This window comes from Cyprinus carpio, chromosome A10 (assembly GCF_018340385.1).
Source record: "Cyprinus carpio isolate SPL01 chromosome A10, ASM1834038v1, whole genome shotgun sequence".
Taxonomy (NCBI): Eukaryota; Metazoa; Chordata; class Actinopteri; order Cypriniformes; family Cyprinidae; genus Cyprinus; species Cyprinus carpio.
The window spans coordinates 2,195,194-2,214,319 of record NC_056581.1 but is presented as its reverse complement, the minus strand read 5'-3'; the positions used below and the strand labels follow the sequence as shown (position 1 = coordinate 2,214,319).

The 19,126-nt window shown below is 37.4% G+C and overlaps 1 long non-coding RNA gene across 1 annotated transcript; it reads right to left on the bottom strand.

Annotated features, from left to right (window-relative positions):
• Positions 1-2,511: 2,511 nt before the first annotated feature.
• Positions 2,512-3,650, bottom strand: LOC109053607. The gene is made up of 3 exons (XR_006161034.1): positions 3,353-3,650; positions 3,118-3,192; positions 2,512-2,943 (listed from the first exon to the last, which is right to left on the bottom strand). It is a non-coding gene; the product is annotated as an uncharacterized LOC109053607 (long non-coding RNA).
• Positions 3,651-19,126: the final 15,476 nt, after the last annotated feature.

Below are 19,126 nucleotides of genomic sequence, written 5' to 3'. Positions count from 1 at the left end.
AATACTCCATCTGCCATCAGACATGCAATCTCTGTTATATGAAGCAACGGGGACACTTTTTGTAAGCGAAGAAAACAAAAATAACGAGTTTATTCAACAATTTCTTTGTCAACGGTCTCCTCTGTGTCTCTCCATATCACCGTATGCTGCGTAGGCTCTTCTGTATCATCCACACCACAAGGATGCGCTGTTTCTACCAAAATGGTTGCAATTTTGAGTCTTGAAATTCAAACAGCGGATCTATGTATTTATTCACTTAAGTGTAGAATCATGATAGTACTGTAGTATAAGTGGATGATAAGCATTGAACAGGAGTCGTGTTCATGTAGGTGTCAGGAATGACATTTTACATTTTTGATATTTATTAAAATAAATATAATCCCATACATTAGTATAAAAATATATATTTTTTTCTAGTTTTTTTATTTTTTTTAAATATAACAAATCTAAAAGGTGTGCGTCATACGTAGCCTACTAAATTTGTGATTATTGAACATCCAGTCAAGACAACTTTATACCAGTATTTCACTTGGAAACATAGAGTGCATCATCTGCTTGCCTGTAGTCTATAGTATCGCCTACATCACCGATAATGTATGAATCTGTTCTTTTATATCACTGTATTAGTGATGGAGCAGTGTTTTGGTTGTTGGGTGTGATGTAGGAGGGAAACTCCAGTACTACAACACAGCACTGCGATATAAAATCAAACTGTATGTCTTCCTCAGACCTAACATTTGATTGGTGCATCAGCATCGGGTGGGAATAACGTAACGTCATAATCTTGTTCACGGTAGAGAAAGCTACTGATGGCTATGCACAGGGAAAGCAATCGTGAAGACATTGAATTAAACATAAACACAGCTTTTGTCTCGTTTACCAGATTTTCCGAATATATACTTGCCCTGATGATCATCATATATACTTCCCATTTCTGTAAATCCGTTTCTGTGAATGAAATTGACTGAATGCCTCACTCAAGCCGCTAGCGGCACCTGCTGGTGAGGCCGACTACAGCAGATGATGATCACGCATCCGTGATCTACTGCTTCTCCTGCAGTTCCCGGATGTGCAGTGCTGAATTTTACCAATGAATTTGTAAAGCTAAATAAAATGGACAGACAATTACCTGTTGATTATTATAGGTCGAATATTTAAACAGACCGAATGTTTTGGAAGTGAATTCTGAAAGGTGAATATGGATTGGTGACTTTTTTTTTTTATGTGAATGTGAAATGTTTTGTACTGAAATATTCACAGGTTAAACACAACCAGGGGCTCGTTCTTCGTACGTCGCTTACATCCGAGATGACATCATCGCGCTAATCAGGATCTGGCTAATTCGGTTCTTCGAAGGCACCTGTTGTTGATGATTAGTATGAATGTATATTGAGTTATCTGAGATAATTACGCGTGCATGTGTTGGTTTAAAAGGGGTTATGTATCGATACTCTAAACCACGTTCAGCGATTGGCTGGCGGCAAGACAGCAACGTAATGACATCATATAATTAAAAAAGACACCTGACGAAAAACTTGAAAACATCTCTGGACTTTTATTAGGAAACAGCCAAGCAAAAAATACTAAATGTTATAATAGATAAATAAAATGTGCACTGTTTTTATTTTTATTTTTTAATTTACATGATTCCCAATTATTTATATTCACGACTCTACATTATCTGTACAGCATGAGTGTAAGACTCTAATACTATTATGAAGTAATTATTTTATGACCAATAAGTCTTTCAGTGAGTAAAACTGGCAGTGTTAAAGACTACATAACGTTATTATATTATCTTTAAATTAATTTAATTAATATTATTTTAAATTATTGTCCCTTGATCAGTAGGATCTTGTAATAAAGTAGCGGTGGTAGCAGACAGATTTTAAGTATCAATTCTGCTTAAAAATATGCAATCAAATCCTGTTTACATGGAATAAGCTGCTCCCGAGCAGGTTTAAGTTTACGGACCTGTTGCTATAACTCCGGGATGAGCTTCGAAGAACCAAACAATCCAAAAAGATCGAAAAGATTAAAAAACCACATTAAACCGACATTATCACAATATAAATATGATTTTTTTAAGTTTAACTTAAATTAATCAAATTGATAGATTCATGTGTGATTTAATATAGGGCAGATTAAAAACACTGCCAATTTAGACAATTACAGTAATATAAGGTTTATCTATATTCTAAGTGAATATATATGATCTGGTCTATCATAGTCTGTATAATCTGCATGCAATATATGACAAAATTGAGATTAATTGAAGTACTTTTGAAATCCCATAGATGCTGTTAATCTTAATTATTTTGATCTCACAAAAAAAAAAAAAAAAGTGAATTATGATGTTGAATTACAAAAAAGTATACTGTAGGCATCGTGTCATACATTATGTTATGATAATAATATCAAGTTACTGAGCAATAAATCATATTTTCTTACTTCAAACAATCATCTCACCCATTAGAAAATGATGATTGAAATGATGATTATGACAACTGGTTGCATTTGAAAGATTTTTTATTCTGAATATAAAAGTAATTAATTTTAAAGTTTAAAGTTACGTCAATCAGTATCATTAGTGGAAACCATAATGAATTGTACACCATTAAACTTTTTTTTTTTTTTTTTTTTTTTTTTTGCATGAAAAGATGATTAAGTAGTAGTATTGCAAGAGATTATATTGGTATTATAATTATTGCTCATTATATCAGTTGTCAGATCCACAGTAACACGGTGCGTGATGTCTTCTGTCCTGATGATTCATCTTGTTGTGCGAATTGGAGAGATTGTGTTCAGCACAACTTCCTCAGAAGAATCATTAGACTGGTCAGAATTCTCGACCGACTGTGAATCCTCGTTGATTCCTCCGCGTGAATCATTTTCCTCCGAACCCTCCGAGTCTGATGAATCAGATCTTTTGTGCAGACGAGACTGAGGATTTAAACAGTTAATAATCAGTTTATAATAGTAATAATAACAGTTAATAATCAGTTAATAATAGTATGCTCTTGACAAAAGTTATTAAAGTATGATAGTAACATTTATTTTAAAAAAGTAAATCACACTAAAATTAAAATGTAAAAGAAAACATCACTGAATACTTACTGGTTTTGAAAAGACTGATGCAATAAACATCATCAGTAGCATTGCATGTAAAGTCTTCATCCTGCAAATCAAAAGCTACAAAAGAACATAATGTGAAACTATTATTATCTTGTGAAGTCAAAAAGTGTTTTTTTTTTACGTTTTGCTTACTTGTATTCATTTATTATTTAGTTACCAATAATAAAGACGGATTAAAAGCCATAAATGTAGCATAAATAAGAGATGATTGGCTCACCTTGAGCAGATGTTCTTGTCCTGTTAGTGTCACTTGTCAGTTAATGTCACAGTCTGTATTTACTCTAGCATCTGTGATTCTGTGCCTTAAATACTGGATGGATGTGAGTAAACCAGGGCTTGGTCCAGAGAATTCCCATGATGATGACGTGACAAGTAAACATTCGTGCAACTTCTGGGTCTCTGCCAAACCTCGCAAAACATCTTGCATAATCTGCAGCATCACTGCATTGTTTAGACAAATCTCAATGTCTATTACTTGTTTAGTTTGGTGACAGTGAAAGGCTCAGAACTTAAACATAATCCATGTATACTTATGTACAGGATTTACTCTACTGTACATGTTAGATCCACACGTGTGAAATTATGGCCTGTGACTGTATTTGTATATTTTGGAAATACTCCAGGGCTCTAAACACAGCTTGAGGGAACTCAATGGACCACTGGTTTTTATACTGTATAACACAAATGCATATTTGTCAGATTATTTAAATAAATAATTTTTATACATTTCTTTTGACATTTATATAAACTGATGTTCATTATTTTAACAAATGCAGCATAAAACCTAAAACATATAAAACACAGCATAAAACATAAGTGCCTATTTATTAATTTTAATAAATCCAGCATAAGATTTTGAATGCTAGTGTACATGTGAATAATCGAAGGGTTGTGAGTTCGAGTCTCGGGCCGGCAGGAATTGTGGGTGGGGGGAGTGAATGTACAGCGCTCTCCTCCACCCTCAATACCACGACTTAGGTGCCCTTGAGCAAGGCACTGAACCCCAAACTGCTCCCCGGGCGCCGCAGCATAAATGGGCTGCCCACTGCTCCGGGTGTGTGTTCACAGTGTGTGTGTGTTCACTGCTCTGTGTGTGTGCACTTCGGATGGGTTAAATGCAGAGCACAAATTCTGAGTATGGGTCACCATACTTGGCTGAATGTCACGTCACTTTCACTTTCACTTTCACTTTAAAAATGTATGTGAATTGATTTTGTTTAATGTGTTTTTTAATCTTTTCATATGGCTTTTATGCCATTCAAGAAAAATGGACCCACTTCATATTCTGTGTACTTACATTTAAATGAATAATTTAATACATAAACTTATTGTGTACATACATGATTTTACATATATTTTAAAATTCCATCCTGTAATTAAATCTGTTTTTAATATCTGTAATTACATCTATAATCACACTGTTGACCCTACTTTTACCCATTATACCTAATCAGACCACCAAACCTGCATCTAACCTACCTGTATCCCACCTTAACAGCAGCAAAAGTGTTTTACATTTCAATATGAACACAATAGGTACATTACAACCTGAACCTCTAATAACCTTGACACAAAGCCACAAGGGATTTACCTTTAAATTTAAGACCTTTGTAACTGGTTTTTGCAGTGAAACCAGCCTAAACCGCTGGCCTTCATGATCACCATCATGTACTTAAATGGAAACAATTGTGAACATTGTTTCATTGTTGTAAGATCATTCTGACTGCTTAAACATGACGGATAAGCAGATTTTACGGTGAGATTTTTTGTTTTTCTTAGTATCTCGTTACAGCTCATATGCCCAGAACAAACAAGTTCAGCTTCACCAACCCAAAAGACGTCAATGTGGATTGAGGATGCGAAACGGAATTGTATTTCTCCAAACATGTGATATAATCTGTCATCATACCAAACCCCTACATGAAAGCCATAAGTTATTAATACATGACAAAGAACTATAAACTTCTTTGATGACATTTGAAACAAAACTCATGTTAACACAAAAGTATAAACTGCTAAAATGTTAACAAAGATGCATATTTTAGCACATTTTACATGTAACATCATTTGGTAAATAAAAGGGTGAATTTTCTAAATACAGAAAGGACATTAAAGAAATTAGAACATAAAATCTGCCTTATATTGTGCCTTTAAGATTTATATGAACTGTGAACAGGAATAAACACAACACCTGCTAATACATCTCTCTCTCTCTCTTCATTCTCGAATAAGCTGCACAATAACTGCACTGCTACAATAAAATATTCTTGATTGTTCAATATGTTACATATTGTGTTTTCATTTAGCAAGACACATTTCTACAAAGCTTTTATCTTGGAGGAACTGGTGTCTTGCTCAAGGGCAGAGCTCCTTACAGGGTTAAAAAACACACTGTTTTTGTTAATTAATATTATTTTCTAAGTTTTTATTTAATTTTTATTATTTTATTATGCTAACTATGGTAGATTAATGGCAAATTCCAAATAGCTTTTTTGAACTTTATGAGCACATGATCTTGGGTTACGAATTCTTGCAATGGAACTTTTTGAAGCAAATATAATATAAGTAATAAGTAATATAATTCAATTTGTCCTTATTTTAATGTAATACAAAATATTTTTCATCAGTAATAGCAATGAGATAAGTAGGAATTAGGAAGCACATGAAGGCAGCATTACATGAGACAGTAATGCTCTCTTCACCTTTCAAATAACTCACTTCAAGGGCTCTACCCTTCAAAGGGAGTAGGGCATAGGGATGCTGACTTCCATTTGGAATTCACCCTAATTCTGTTGCCTAGTTGTTACACTAGCATTAACACCTGTGCTTTTGTGCTCTTTAAGTACCGATACCACAATGGTGGTGGTTAGACGTTGCACTATCGTCTCTGAGTTTTATATAAATTATACAGATACTTGTGAGCTTTATAGAGCGGCTTACAATAATGAATTCCCCTACCTGTCCAACAACAAAGAAGCAACTTGGACGTCTCTATGCTAAAATTTTCTCTTGTGTCTTGTGCATGATGTACTGATGTTTATGCTCATTTTGTCTTTGTCGTACATGTATTGATTCTGCCATTGTCTTTGCTGGTAAAGCACAATAATAGCTCAAAGCAAGAGATGCAGCCTTCAGGTCTGGAGACCGGGAGGCTTACAGCTCAGCCAGAGCCAACCTGAGGAAGGGTATCTGCCAGGCCAAACTCGCACATAAACAGAGGATTGAAGAGACACTTCAATTCTTCAGACCCCCGGCGTATGTGGCAAGGCATACAATCTATCACAGACTACAAACCACCTAACACTGTGCCCCCCTCCAGCACTGCCTCCCTCCCTGACGAGCTCAATCACTTTTATGCTCGTTTTGATAAAAATAATAAGGAGATCTAACTCAAAGCTGAGCATCAATCCAGTGAACTGCCCCTCACACTCTCCACCTCAGCTGTTTACTCCACTCTGCGTAAGGTGAATGCACGGAAGGCAGCTGGCCCTGACGGAATACCTGGTCGTGTGCTTAAAGCCTGTGCGGAGCAGCTGGCTGAGGTCTTCACGGACATTTTCAATCTGTCCCTGGCCCAAAACAACTGTCCCCCACTATCTTCAAAACCTCCACCATCGTACCAGTACCGAAACACTCCACTGCCTCGGTACCTAACGACTTCCGTCCCGTGTGCACTCACCCCCATCATTGCCAAGTGCTTTGAAAGGCTGATTGCATCCCACTTAAAATCCTGTCTCCCTGCTACACTAGACCCATTTCAATTTGCTTATCGCTGCAATAGATCAACAGAGGACGCCATCTCAACGGCACTTCACTCTGCCCTCACCCACCTGGACAGTCAAAACACACATGTGAGAATGCTGTTAATTGATTTCAGTTCTGCATTTAATACTGTAATCCCTCCCAAGCTGATCTCCAAGCTCAGCCAGCTTGGAATCAGCACATCCATCTGCAACTGGATTCTTGACTTTTTGACTAACAGACCTCAGTCTGTTAAATTAGATAATCTCCCTCCTCCTCCATCATCACCCTGAACCACCGGCGTGCCACAGGGCTGCGTACTGAGCCCTCTCCTGTACTCCCTATTCACCCATGACTGCGTTCCTGTTTATGGCTCCAACACCATAATCAAATTTGCAGATGACACCACGGTGGTAGGTCTGATCAAGGACGACGATGAGTCAGCCTACAGGGATGAGGTGCAGCACCTAGCTGTGTGGTGTGCCACCAACAATCTGGAACTAAACACCCAGAAAACAAAGGAGATCATTGTGGACTTCAGGCGGACTAGGAGTCATGCACACACACCCATCTACATCAACGGAGCTGTAGTGGAGCGTGTGTCAAGTTTCAAGTTCCTTGGCATCCACATCTCTGATGACCTCACCTGGTCCCATAACACCTCCACCCTGGTCAAAAAGGCACAGCAGCGCCTTTACTTCTTACGGAGCCTTAAGAAAGTTCACCTGAGTCCCAGGATCCTTGTGGAATTCTACCGCTGTACCATTGAGAGCATACTCACAAACTGCATCTCAGTGTGGTACAGCAATTGCTCCGCATCTGACCGCAAAGCACTCCAGCGAGTGGTGAAAACTGCTCAACGGATCACCGGCACCCAGTTAACTTCCATTGAGAACATCTATCAGAAGCGCTGTCTGGGCAGGGCAAGAAACATCATCAAGGATGCCTCTCACCCTAAACCATGGACTTTTCACTCTCCTTCCATCCGGCAGACGTTACAGGAGCCTACGCTCTCGGACTAGCAGGCTCAGGAAGAGCTTCTTCCCCGAGGCCGTGACCCTTCTGAACGCCACACCACCAATCTAACCGGCACCTACTGTACTTTATTACTGCACTGGTCAAAGTACTTTACATACATGTATTTGCACTACTCATATTTTGCACATACTGCACACTGTTCTAGTTATCGCACTGTAAACTAGTTGTTACTGTACAAAGCACAGTAAACTATTCTATAAAAATATAATTGCACTACTGTTTTTTGCATAGAATTCATTTTAACAATACTTTTGCACACTCATCCAACTGTATTTATTACCACTGTTCTCACGATGCTGCTGTTCATAATGTGTATATATAATCCTACATTGCTCTGTTCATAATGTACATGCAATCCTACACTGCATTCCTATTTATATTCTGTATATACTCTGCTCAATACTTTATATAGCAACCCCACTGTACATTCTGTAAATCATAGCTTCACTTATTTTGCACTTTTTATGTATATAAAACACTATATTCTTGCACTTCTGGTTAGATGCTAACTGCATTTCATTAGCTCTGTACTTGTACTCTGCATAATGACAATAAAGTTGAATCTACTCTAATCTAATAAGTCAGTTTCACTGTAATAATGTTCGCTCAACACTTTTAACAAGCAACAATACTCTTCTAGCGTATTTTCAGAGGTGGCAGCTGACAAGCGTGTCAATTCTCTGTGACGTTTTGTGAAATCCGAAGGTCATTGTATTTATATCAACATGGTGAACACATTGAGATGGGTGATCTGCAATTTATATAATTAAAATACTTTTACAGAAAACTGTTTTAAATACAGTCTTCATCTGATGAATTGTACACCATTCAGATGACTATTCACAAAAGCACAATTTATTTTCTAATGCTATTATTTTCAAACTTTTAGTGAATGATTTTTGCATTTCTAGGACTAATATTGCATTATGTGAATGTTTACCAACTGTGGATAGAAAGCAGCTGCATCACCTCTCTGATTACCAGCTCTGAGCTTTCTGACATCATGTCAAACCATCAAGACTGAATCAGACTGAGTCTCAAGAAGAATCACTTCAAGAGAACAAAAACAAAACAGTCCAGCCCAGATTCACCTTCTAAACTGAGTTAACAGTACTCGTGTCTGGTCTCGGACATTTATCTATCGTCTCAGACTTGTCTCGGACTCGTTGTGGTTTGCACTCGGACTTGTCTCGGAATTGGTCATTGGACTTGGCAAATGTTCTCGGTGGTCTCGACCGAGTCCAGCAATATGCTTTTTTCTCTTTAAAAGCAAAACCACATTTGCATGTAGCACATGAAAATGTGTGGAAAATGCTAGGTGTGCCGTTTTCTCCTTTTTTCCAAAGCACTCTGTAGCCTAAGTTCTATGCTTGCACTCCCGTGGCATCTCCCGTTGCTAGGCAACCATAACTCGCTCTCCATGAAGACGCAGAAGTTTCAGCAAAGAATAAATGGATTTCCAGCACTAAAATCCCTTGCAGTAGCTCTGCTAATAAATTAATTTAAAAATACATATCCTTGTACAGCTAAATCAGCTGTTTCTCCATCTTGGCTTAGTTTTCAATTTTGTTACGGGAAAGGATGCAGCTGATTCGTTGATTCTTGTCACATGACCAGCGGTTGTCTTGGTGTGTTCTGAAAAGTTTAGATGTTTCTAATTTAATTTTCTACCTGTTAGATTGTGTTTTATTAACGTCTACACCTACATAATCTTAAACTTACCCTTTACAGTAAAGAAATACTAATTAATGTGGTACAGACAAATTACACTGTATTTATGTGTGCATGCCCAGTAGCGCGAAACGTTTCCCTTCTAGCCTTAACCATGCGCATGCGTCATATCCCGAGCTTTGCGTGTGTGCGCTGCGCCAAGGCATCAGTCATTTTAATTTTTGACCACAAACATAATGTCAGCAAACAGCAGCATTATAAAGTAAGTTAAATGTAAATAAAGTACATAAAAAATAATTTGACCCTACAGCTCCAAACTCGGTCCTAGAGGGCCGGTGTCCTTTAGAGTGTAGCTCCAACCCTAATTAAACACACTTGAACCAGCTAATCAAGCTCTTACTAGACACACTAGAAACTTCCAGTTAAGGCCAGTTGGAGCTAAACTCTGCAGGGCATTGGCCCTCGAGGATCTAGTTTGGAGACCCCTGTCCTACAGAGTTGTTACTTTGCACATGCTTTTTGATCAGTCTTGACTTGGACTCAAAACTTTTGGACTTGGACTTGACTTGGACTCAAACCTCTTGACTCGGTCTTGACTAGTCCTGGTCTTGGACTTGTCTTGGACTCGACAAAGCTGGACTTGTCTACAGCTCTACATAAACAACATGTTTAACCAACACGGGAAACTCATTAACACATTCAGTATTGTCTGACACAGCTGCTTTCACAGTCTCAACCTTGTTTTTAAGAAACAGTTCACAAAAAAAAAAAAAGAAAAAGAAAAAATTTATAAAAATAAAATTGTCTATTTTACTCATGCTGTAAAGCTTCCATATAGTTTCAGCTTACAAGCAACTTAAAATGTTTTTTTTTTCTTCTTCAGAAATTGCACTGGTCACTCTTTTCCTGGAGCTGATGGATTGAACCAAGAGGTAAGAAAGTACCTAAATGCAGCCTATAATAAAAGTGGATGGTCACGCATTATTTTAGGGAACAATACCAAGTTGTCTAATAGACTTTTGCACTATATTCCAAGTCTTCTGAAGCCATTTGACAGAGTAGAAAGTAATGCTGAACATTTAAAAACTGAACATCAGCTGAACAAACAGTTACTGAAAGACTTTAAAGAAAAGTGAAATGCTGCTGTCATCTAATAACTCGCCAGGTGCATTTCCTTATTGGTACAAGCTTGATAGTTGATACTATACTATAACTTTTACTAAATTTACTAACTTTAAAGTGAAGATCAAAATGCACAAGGTACTGTACCATTTCATAATATTATTTTATACAGCGTGTCCAAAAAGTGTTTTTCATCTACTGTAAAACTGTGAATGTCATCGTGTTATGTAACAACCAAGTGCCATTTATTTTGAAGACGGATGTTTTAAAGAAAAATATTTCACCATAACTAGTTTGTTAGGTTTTAAGTCATGAAACAATAGAAATACTGTTGAAAATGAAGACAAGAGGGTATTGTCAGACATCAGTGGAAAACTACACCTGTGGTTGCCACCTGAGAACTTGATGAATTTATACATCTACTCAAATAAAATCACCTAGAGACTAGCAGGTTAAACGTAGCTGCTTGGTTGAGAAAAGTCAACATCTAGCAGCATCTGAGCTCAGATAGTTTAATATATATATTTTTTTTACCTAATGTAAAATCTTCAGTTACCAAAAAGTATTTTTTCTCAAATAGCAACTGGCAAGACATGCAAACTTTATAGTAGTAAGTGTATTAAATACTGAAAATAATGATGATTTTGATTTCTTCACCGATAGCACTGTTGTGAAGTCATGAGGTAAATGTTTACCACAATGCTGTTGTGCATTACCAGCTCAGATCAGCAGAAACAAATGCATCAAAGACATATCAGCACACATATCAACATCCTAAATGGGTTTTTAATTACTAGATTTTGTAAATATCTTATATTAAATTTGAAATTTCCAAGTCCTAAATTTAACAGCGTTTTAAATAATTGAAGCGCTTATACAGTATTTCCTTGGATTGCAGTATGTCTCCTGCAGCAGTTCATTTTTAGATTTCTTAAGACATTTTAACAAGCATATATCATTATGGAAAGAGTATCATTAAAAAAAAAAAAAAAAAAAAAAAAAAAAAAAAACTGAAATGCTTGTGGTTTTAGATCACCACAGACCACATTCAAAAAGAAACACTGTATTAAAAAAAGGCATGTAAGTGTTCAGCATCATTTATTTTAAATGATCTTTAAGAGGCCATGAAAAAATTCTGAAGCATGTTACACTATTTTCTATACATACATTTTAATCAGGAGTAATAGTAGATTTTGGAATTCAACAATACAAAAAAAAAAAAAGGTAAAAATGAGAAAGTTTACTTTAGCATTCCTGACCTATAAAAGGTTTCTGACCTTATTGACAGCTACACTGTAAAAATGATTGTGATTTTAACACTAAAAGACTGTAAAAATGCTACAGTAAAAACATGTTACTGGTTAACAGTAAGTTTCCATACTATATTCGGTGAATAAATGTAATTACAATAAATTTTACAGTAAAATACTGTTAAAAATACGGTTTTTGGAAGTGAAAAAGAAAAAGTCATTGTATCATTTACAGTGACAAACCATAAATTGACACTCCCAAAATTCCCTGCATGACACTTCATATTTAAAGTTTTTGTTGTTGTTGTTGTTGTTGTTGTTTAAATAACATGTTTCTTCTTAGTTTTTTTTTTTTCTTATTAGTTGTGTACAGTAGGGTTTAATCTTACATCTAATGTTGTTAAATGAATGTTTATTGCATTATTTCAGTATAATACACCATGATGGTGTTTACTGTTTGCGTGAATGAAACTGTGCACCTTCTATATATAAGTATTGCCCTCCTTAGCTCGTAGAAAAGCTGTTTGTGCTGAGCTTTGGTTCATCACGTGACTTCCAGTTTTTGGTGGTTATCAGTGCATTACAATGGTTCAAAACAGATATTAGTACTTCAGTATATTGGTTTATTAACATTAAATCAGTTAATTTTGTTGGGTATTTTATTGTAAATTTAAGTTTAGTCTGTAAAACCTAAAATGTTCCTACCATATTTTTTACAGTGAAGTTCTGGCAACCACAGCTGCCGGTATTTTACCGTAAATGTCACAGATATTTTTCACAGTGTATGGTGAATTTGTAATTATGCTTTCATTACATGACTTTAAAACGCCTTATTAGTTATTTGGTGATTGTTGTTGTTGTGGGTTGTTGCTGCAGTACAACACACAAGTGCACAAAGATGAAAGTAAAAGGTAATCTTTTAATAAATCCAAAGGGCAAACATCCACAAAGAGAGAGAGAACAGCAACACATTCACACAACTGATGTATACTTAGTAGACTCAAGACCGGACAATCATGAACAGAAAGAGAGCAGCTTAAATGTACAAGCACACAAGGACACTAACGACACACACCTGAACAGAATGAAGTAATCAAATCAATAACTATGTCAACGGGAAGAAGCTGCAAACTGAAAGTCCAAACAAAAATAAACCGTGACAGTTAGTCCTGATTACAGGAGTGGTTTTCTGTCATCACTGAGGAAAGTCCTGAAATACACACACACCTGCAGTTTATGAAGCCATAAATGAGGCAATAGGTGTCTAAACCAGGTCAGATGTGGTTACATTCGTCTTTCACCATTCCTCATGATAAAGTCTAAAAGAACTCATTGTATTAACATTATTAAAACAACAGGTTAGTTACTCAATGGGATCCACGATGATAATGCAGGTACCACATTAGAAAGCAAACTGAGCTTGAAGACATTTGTAAACCTCTCTGTCATATTTCATTGGGTGTACCAGGTATATTTGGGTTTACCAAAAGTCTGAGGTTTATTCCACAGTTTTTATGATGAAGTCCTGATGAGCTGAGGTTGCAATCTGAATAGCTGTGTGATTATTTCATAAAATCTGGTCACATGTACTTTATAATTGGACAATGAATTTGTTTTTTTGTGTAAAGACTTTAAATGTGCATATTGCATTATTACAGAAGACCTGACTATTTATTGCTTTAAGGTAAGTTCACAATATTGAACTGCTCATCCAGGATCAGCAGTTCACTGGTCCTATATTGGCTCAGATAGAAACAGCACCATGGCCTGAAATACCTTCTTTCCTCAGTTTCCTGTTCCAAGATTTGATCTTGCTAAGTTGAATATTTCAGGCTGATTGCTTTCTAACACATTGAAAATATTTAATATATTAAATATATTATAATCAACGGCTGAATATACAGTATAATGTATATAATGTGCTAGATGCTGTTAGAGGCGAAAACTCTCAAAGAGAGAGAGATGCTGACCTCTACTGGGTCAAATCTGTCAATTTTTTTTAACAAATTCTGCACTGTAACATGTACTTGCTATGTATTCACAAAAAGCACCACATATATCACAAAAATATATCTTCTTAATATATATATATATATATATATATATATATATATATATATATATATATATATATATATATATATATATATATATACATATCACATAGATCTAGCAGTAACATGCTGATCACTGCAGTGCATTTTTTTTTTAATAAAAATGTTTTCTCAGTTTTTTTCAGAACTATTGTGTGAACAAAATATATTTGACTAGCAAATTTATAATTGTTTCTACATTTGTGGAATTAGATGCAGAAGAGTGTAAAATGGATACACATTGAGGTATGTTTATATATATATATACATATATATATATATATATATATATATATATTTGTAAATTTGTGTGTGTGTGTGCATGTGTGTGTGCGCGTGTATGTTCTTGTAAGTATAGACTGAAAGTATGTATCTTCAAGTGAATTAAACGTGTTACATAAGAGCTTTGGAATGCAAAGCTGCTGTAGTTACAGGACAGCAGTGTTTTGCATAATTACTGAGACTTGACAAATACATCTGCAGTTTTATAGAGACATAAACAAGACAGTAATGATATGTAGGCTTGATAAGACGTGGCCTATTTACAAATTTCTCATTCTGAGACATCTTACAATGTAAATTTGCTTTTATTTTAAACTTTTGGAAAGAATGATAGTAACAAAGTTTACTCATATGATTCTAAAGAATATTATCTGAACAATGTTTTTTTGTGTGTACAACATTCAAGACTCAATGAATTGATGTTGAAATCTTATTCGTCCTGTAATTACTTCATAGTAGTCACATGTGTGGTATAATCTGAACAGATTTTTGATGTACTACCCATAAAGCATTTAAATGTATCTACTGCAACAAGTAGAGCTGAATGTTTTCACTTGATGGTAAGTTTACAACACTTTTTCAATTATTCTTCTACAACAGTCAGTTGTTCAGGACTTTGTAACTTACAGCATGCAACTTCTTTTAAGGACCATGGATTATTATGAATGACATTCAGATAACAACTACATATTATCTACACTTTTAACACTCAATGATTGGTTTATCAGGCATGCATGATATATTGTACAGATAGCCTCAATTTGAGCAGCAAAGGGCACATACAGTATACTTTATACAGTAGGTTATAGAATGGTTTGTTGCATAATCTTTGGTTAAGCAAAGAAACTTCCTCTTATGAAGAAACATTTTGTAATATTTTGGTTGGTTTTGGAGGTTATGTCCACCACTATATAGGTAGACTTCTAAGGAACTAGTGAATGAAAAACTATTTGTGAAATTTTACAAAGGAATCAGACTATAGAAACCCTTCTTGATTAAAGTTTGTAACTTTACTTTTGTTAAGTATTTTACAGAATTTGAGAATAAAATAACACTTTAAACTCTTAATATCAAATAAAACATAAAAAAAGCCTAGATAGGCTTTATTTTCCACTTCTTACAGAACCGTGATGAAATCCAAAGTATTTTTCAAGTTTATTCTATTTTGCTGTGAAATTAATGTTAATTATAGTTATATTATTACGTTTATGTGGTCTGATCAGCGATGATGTTGAGATATGTGCTACATCTTAATGTTAGCCCATTTAAACTGAACATGGTGTTTGACACAATTTATTAATCATTTCTAATTGACAGAAAGAGGCAATGCATCAGAATAACTGGGGTAGAACTGTTTTCTGTCAAAACTAAAGTTCCCAGTAGCTGTACAATATCAAGTGTCTTGAGCTTTTCTAATCATTTATGGTGTTCCTCAGGGTTCGGCAGTGGGGCCACTACTGTTTTTATAAATATCAATTTCTCCAGCTAAATACAAATAAAACAGATACCGTTTAAATTTTTAACATGATCAAGATATATTCAGGTATACTTTTAGACAGCCTTAGGTCATATGGTTAATATGTCTGTTTTGAGAAATGTAACACTATTCATTACAGTGAGGAGGTCTTTCTGCTGGACCTTAGGCCTGTCGCACCTCCTACAGTGCCTATGGTGGACTGTGCATGTCAGGGGCATCCTCTTCCCTGAGGCAGGCCTTAACCTGACCACATACTGTACCATGTGGTTTTGCTGCAGGGTCTTATTGACGTTCATTGACATTTCGCCCCTTAACCCAGAATGTCTCCTGGTGGTGGGGCAGTGAACAGGGATGTCTCCCTGACACCCCCTGCAGCAAAACCTAATTAGATGTTACTCCCCAAGCCTTGTCTCGTCGTTTCAGCCAGAGCCAGTGGCTTGCTTTCTCTGCTTCCTCAGAGAGCTCTTTGATGGATCTGCTCAGTGTGGCTCCCCGTAGTCCCAGGTCCTTGAGCAGGCATTATATTGATCTGCCCACCAAGACTCTGGCTCCCACCTCCACCGGGTACAGCCTCACACTCCATCCACTTTCTCTGCACTCCGCGACCAAGTCTGCATACTTCGCCTTCTTTCTCTCGTAGGCAGCTTCCAGTCCCTCCTACTATGGCATGGTCAGCTCGATCAGTATCACTGACTTCACAGCTGTAGACCACAGCACCATGTCTGGTCTTAATGTGGTGCTGCATATCTCCTGTGGGAACTGGAGCTGCCTTCCCAGGCCTACTTCCATCTTCCACACTGCCCCTGGTGTTAATAATTTGGTGCGTGGTCTCTTGCTGGTATGCATTGCGGGTTTCCCCCTGCCTGAGGAAATGGATCCTGCATCAACTCTCTAATGACTCTGATTATTTGCCTCCTGCCAACTTTTCTGCAGCACCTCTGCCAGCTTCCTGAGCACTTGGTCATGCCGCCATCTGAGCCGACCCTGTGTCAGTGCTGTTTTACAGTCCGACAGAACATGCTGGAGTGAGGCATTGATAGTCCAGCAGAGGTCACAGGATTGCTCTGTTCCAAGCCATTGGTGGAGGTTTTTAGGGCTTGGGAGGGTGTCGTATTTTGCCCTAATGATGAAACTGAGCCGAGCCTGTGGCAGTTTCCAGAACTCTGCCCAGCTGATTGCTCGGCTCGTAACACCCTCCCAAGTTGTCCACCGCCCCTGCTGCCCCTGTGCCACAGACCTTACTCTGAGCTCCTCCTGCTCAATCCCGGTGACTAGTTTCTTCCTCTCCTTACTACTTGCCTTGGACCATAGGATGGGTGGCTCACTCCATCCAAGGCCTGCCCACCCTGTCTGGACCATGCACACAATTTGTTGATGTTGCAGTCTTCCCATCACCTTCTGCACCTCCTACTTAGCCCTTCATTTCCTTCCAGTCTCAACTCTGGCATTTACATCAGCCACTGCCCTGTCAGAGGAGTCCCTTAATTCCATCATCAGCCTTGCCTTCTCCTGCCTATTGCCCAAGGTGATGGATTTCAGGGGTAGCTGGAGTGAGTTCCATCCATACAGACCAGCAGCTGAGAAGCACCGTGGTAAGCCGAGCCATTTGCGGATGAAGGAGTTGGTTTTTGCCTCCATTCGGCTTACTGCTGATGAGGTGACTTTGCACAGCTTCAGAGGCCACATCACCCTTGGGTACAAGGTGAAGTGATAACACTACACCTTGTACTTTCCATGTAGCTGACTTGCGTCGATCTTGGACAGGCTTTCAGACAGCTGCCGAAGGATGATTTTCCCCATATTCTTGTCTGAGAGACCAGATGTATAAAGTCTTCCCAGGCTTCGGATGGGCTGATCCACAATGCGGGGGATGTCTTCCCCGCTGATGGTGAAGGTGACTCTGTCATTTCTCTCCCCCTTTCGCAATGATAGGCTCCTTGACTTCTACGGTTTGAACTTCATTCTGGCCCAGGTGATCAGCTCATCCAGCCTGGATGTACATGGAGCAGTTCGTAGCAGACAGGTGATGTCATCCATATAGCTCCTTAGGGGCGGGAGCCTCTGACCTGTGGGCACCACCTGCCTTGCCCCGATCAGGATGACCTCAAATGCTGCCACGAAGAGGATGGGAGAAATGGAGCAATCCCTAATTCCAGTTGTTGCCAACCAGTGGTAACTTTCTTCAGTGCAAAGCACATGTGCATGTCCTGGTATTTTTTCATGATCATGGTCCTGATGTTGTCTGGGATGTAGAAGAATTCCAAAGCATAGGCTATGAGCAGGTGTGGCACTGACCCATAGGCATTGGCTAGGTCTAGCCATATGACGTGCAGATATTTCTTCTCCCTCTTAGTGGTCTGTATCTGTTCCCAAATCATGGAAGCATGCTCTACACAGCCAGGGAAACCTGGAATCCCGGCTTTCTGACAGCTGGTATTGATGTAGTTTTTCTCCGTGAGGTAGGTGGTCATTCTTCTTGCCATCACAGTGAAGTTTTTCCCCTCCATATTCAGTAGAGCTATGCTCCTGAAATGCTCGATGGTCTTGGCTTTCTGTTGTTTGGGAATAGAGACTGCATATGACCAATTTCTTTATTTTATGCTTTGTGAAGCACTTTGCAAATATATTATTATTATTATTATTATTATTATTATTATTATTTATAATGTGCTTTATGAAAATAGCAAGTGCTATGTGCATTTTAGGGTAGAACTTGAAGATGAAGACAGTCATTGTAGTTTTGTCAAACCTTGGTCTTTGTCTCAGTGCTCCTGTAAGTTCTAGTAAAAATCAATATGATTATATAGATTAAACATTACTGAAAATAAAATAATTCTGAACAATGTTCTTTTTCTTCATTCAGGTGGAGCAAGTCACAGTGGATTATAATAAGCCAGTAATTAGTGAGGTGAGAAAATTATTTCTACATTATGAATAAGTCGGTGTACATCTTTCTGTGAATGGTATGTTTTGTGATCTAGGGTCAGCAGCTCGTTGGTTCTCCACTGGCTCAGACAGACTCCATCACCAGAAATATATTTTTCCCTGTTCCTAGAACTTGCTCCCAAACCTTTACTTTAACTACCAATACCCATTTAACTCATACTACTACCCACAGTACCCCAACTATCCTGCCTCACTGCCTCCTGTTATTATCAGCTTGCCTCAGAGAAATCCCCTGAAACTGCTGAATCATCATTACTTCAACAGCTTCAGTGGAAGATGCCACTGATGAAAGCTTTACATTATGTCAATTTCAGATAGACACGGCAATTATTGTCCTTCTTTCATTTATTAAAAAAAATAAATAAATATTG